Source organism: Triticum urartu, chromosome 3, assembly GCF_003073215.2.
Source record: "Triticum urartu cultivar G1812 chromosome 3, Tu2.1, whole genome shotgun sequence".
NCBI classification, from domain to species: domain Eukaryota; kingdom Viridiplantae; phylum Streptophyta; class Magnoliopsida; order Poales; family Poaceae; genus Triticum; species Triticum urartu.
In genome coordinates, this window is record NC_053024.1 from 720,687,646 (window position 1) to 720,691,730 (window position 4,085).

Genomic DNA, 4,085 nt, shown 5'->3' on the forward strand with positions numbered 1-4,085 from the left:
CTGGCTCACTAGTGCTCCTATTCGGCAAATCCTTATGCGCCAAATAGAAGTCATTTGGTACATAGCGCTCACAGCCTAATACCGTAGTTCCTATATGGACCGACCCATGTAGGATGATTTTCTCGCCAGTTTCTTTTGTGATTTCTTCTGTTTTTTGGTATGGTTTTCTTTACAGTTTTATTTTCTTCTTTTCTTTTGTATTTTTATAATATCCACGATTGGATTGAAAATAGCATAAGCTTCGGGTAATTTGGCAAAGAAAAAACTAGTAGGATAAAGAACAGAATTAAAACAGATACATGTTAAACTAAGTATATTAGGCATAACAAGCATTTCATTCTTGTAGAGTAAATAATTGGATTTTTCTTGAGTTATTTTTTAAGGGAAAGAAGGAAAAGGAAGATTCAAAATCTTTTTTCTTCGGACTTTTTCTTTTCATTTTTCATTTTTCTTATTTTCATTTTTGAAACATGATTTTTTAACACAATTTGTGAACGTTTCTGTAAATTTATTAACATATTTGAAATTCATGATTTTTTTTCTAAATTCGTGAACTCTCTTTAAATCTGTGAACCTTTTTTAGATGCACAACTTTTTTCAAATCCCTGAACATTTATAAAGTCATGATTTTGTCTGGAATTCATGAAAAAATCAAATTATTTATTTTCTAAACCATGATTCATTTTAAAATTCAATAAAAACTAAGTTGTGAAAATTTACTTAATTTGTGAAGTTTTTTAAAATTCAGGAATAGTTTTCAAATCTATGAACGATTTAAAATTTTGTAAACTTTTTCAAATTCAGGAATTTGTTTTTTTATTTCCAAAAAATAAAATAATTCATGATTATCTTATTGATTTCAAGGATATATTTAGGACACCAAAACTTTCATAGTTAATAGAAAAAACGAACCAGCTCTTTCACCCGCAAAAAAAACCTACCAGGTCTTTATAAGAGGGTAGACCAGCAAGAAAAATATATATGAGAAAATAGGATATCGAGCAGGGGCGAACAAGCGGACCAAATCGTGTGGGAGAATTGAGCGAGCCACCTACTAGGTCATTGCCCTTGTGTGCACCTAGTCCGCTTTGCCAGAATTTAGGCGTTGATCGAAAGTTTTCCGCAAAAACAAGCTCTCGCTTTAGCTTCACTTGCTCCCCAGCCTCTATAGTTCAACGAACAAAAAACATATCCGACTTCAAAAATCATACAATCATACAATGTAAAGAAAATTTTCATATTTTTTTTAAAAAAGTAATAATTTTTGTAACAAAATTCAGGAGTCTAACAAAATATATGAATTTATTAAATCATGCATTTGAAGAAGAAATTGGAAAGGAAGTCAAACTCCCTATGGAACCTGTGATCAGTTGTACCTGTACTTTAGTGATACGAAAACTCGCTATTCATTCAGTTTTTGGTCAATAATAAGATTATGTAGGAGGGATGGCCGAGTGGTTCAAGGCGTAGCATTGGGATCATGAATGTCCAAATTATTTGTAGATTTGAAAAATACTCATGTCTTTGAAAAAATTGACAAGTTTTAAAATAGTTTGTGGATTTGTGAAAAAGGTTCATGAATTAAAAAATGTTCGCCAGATTAAAAAATATTCATGAATTTAGAAAAATCACAATTTAAAAAATAATGGTGATTTCTTTGTTTAATAATATTCATGAAGTTAAAAAGTTCATGAATATAAAAGGCAAAAGAAAAGAAGGAAAACTGAGTAAAGTCGGTAAAGAATAGAGAAATTTTAGAAAATTACTGGAAGCTTTGGGAATATTCGTAAAATGGAAGGAATCTATGCTATGCGCGGTTGTCAATTAAACTTGCTATGTTTGCTCTTTTTTTTAACTTTTTTGCAGGAAAACTTGCTATGTTCGATTTGTGATCTATACTATATCCGATCTATTATCCACATATTATTTGATCACGTTACATGCAGTTGTATGGATTTATGAGTTTTGATATGAGGGTGACAGATGTAGACGCGGCATAATGAGGGGTCAGTAATGCTAGAGCTACGGGCTATTTGTACATGGTTTGTCGTACAGTCTGATGTGGAGCAAACTAATTGGCTTAGGATTAGCAGCCGGGCCCCACCCTTGAAATCAGGGGGGGGGGGGAGCGAATTAGCGAAAGGGGGTCCGTAACTGAAACGTAAAAGACCCGTACGTCTAGGATTATTGGGTCACGGGTCATGCATGCTCAACGGTGGAGACTCTAGAGACAACCACGGGGATGACGATGATGCACGCCTGCTGGTCAAATGTCATTATCAGGCCACAACGACGTCCTCCTTTGTCGGGAAACTGCTGCTCGTTCCTCGCCGTCCGTTGCTGCATTCTCACTTTCTCAGCAAGAGGGGAGAACGCGGAGTCTTCTTCTCCCGCCAACCGCCGGCCGATCCACACAAGCACCACTCACAGTCACAGTCACAGCTGCTACGCCTCCCTCCTCCCGCGATGAGCTGGTGGTGGGCGGGCGCGGTCGGCGCCGCCAGGAGACGCCAGGACGACAGCGCCGCCGCGGCCGAGCCCGCCTTCTAGAGCGTCGCCCTCGTCGTCCGATCCACGGGCATCGTCGGCACATCGCTCCTCGACATCCTCCCGCGCCACGACCCCCCGGCGGGCTCTGGAAGGTGTACGCGGTCTCCCGCCGCGCGCTCCCTCCCCTCCGCCCACCCCCGCCGTCACGCACCTGCGTGAGTCGACCTGGGCGACCCCGCTGCCGTCGCCCCTCACCGACATCACGCACGTCTTCTACGCCGCGTGATCCAGCCACCGGACGGAGGCCGAGAACCGGGAGGCCAACGCCGCCATGCTGGGCAACGTGCTCTCTGTCGTCGTCCCCGGCTGCCCTGCGCTCGCCCACGTCTGCCTCCAGACCGGCCGCAAGCACTACGTTGGCCCCTTCGAGTCCATCTGCAAGATCCCCGGCGTCCCGGACCCGCCCTATACCGAGGACATGCCACGCCTGGACTGCCCCAACTTCTACTACGACCAGGAGGACGTCCTCTTCGACGAGGTATCCCGGCGCGACGGCGCGGTCAGCTGGTCCGTGCACCGTCCCACCTTAATCTTTGGGTTCTCCCCCCGGAGCGCCATGAACGTAGTGGGCAGCCTCTGCGTTTACGCCGCCATCTGCTGCAAGGAGGGCGCCACGCCGAGGTGGCCTGGCAGCAGGGTCGCCTGGGAAGGCTTCACCGACGCCTCCGACGCGGACCTCGTCGCCGAGCACGAGATCTGGGCTGCCGTTGATCCGTTCACAAAGAACGAGGCTTTCAATTGCAGCAATGGGGATGTATTCAAGTGGAAGCAGCTCTGGCCGATGCTGGCTGATCATTTCGGGTTGGAATGGGCAGGGTACGAGGGAGAGGACGGCCGGTTCATCATTGCCGACGCCATGGCCCGGAAGGAGGCGGTGTGGGCGGAGATCGTACAGGAGAACGAGCTTGTCACGACTGAGCTCAAGGAGATCACCAACTGGTGGTTTGTCGACGCCGTGTTAAATTTCGAGGTTGAGCATTTGGATAGCATGAACAAGAGCAAGGAGCATGGATTCCTTGGCTTCCGTAACACGGCCAACTCCTTCAACGCATGGATCGGTAAGCTGAAGGCTTCCAAGATTGTTCCGTGATGCTTCTGTTGTCTATATGTTGTAATCTAAAACAAACTATTTCTTTCCTCATTTATCAATATGTTGTAATCTAAACAAAACTAGTAGAACACAAATAAATGGTTGTCTGGATTTCCATATGTTCCATGCCTTATCTTATCTAATGTGACACATCACACTTGGTCATTATTTTCCATCCATTTATCTGTTAATTCTTGTAATTAAGGTAGAAGTATTACTTGGTCATTATTTGCTGATATGTCGCTTTTTTGTCCCTGATGTGGTGTGCTTCAGAATCTGAGATAGTTTCCTTCACTCAGAAGGAACAATTGGCAACCATCTGTTTCCTCATCTTTGTTGAGTTGATAGTACAGATGGTGATAGCAGATAAGAATGTATGTCCTATTCTGCCAAATATATATGGACACGTGTAGGGAGCGGTGACTGCCTCCCTAGCATTCCTGAG

The 4,085-nt window shown here is 43.9% G+C and overlaps 1 pseudogene; it reads left to right on the forward strand.

The window, feature by feature from the left end:
• Positions 1-2,301: 2,301 nt before the first annotated feature.
• On the forward strand, positions 2,302-3,759 carry LOC125546198 (annotated as a pseudogene).
• The last annotated feature ends 326 nt before the right edge of the window (positions 3,760-4,085 follow it).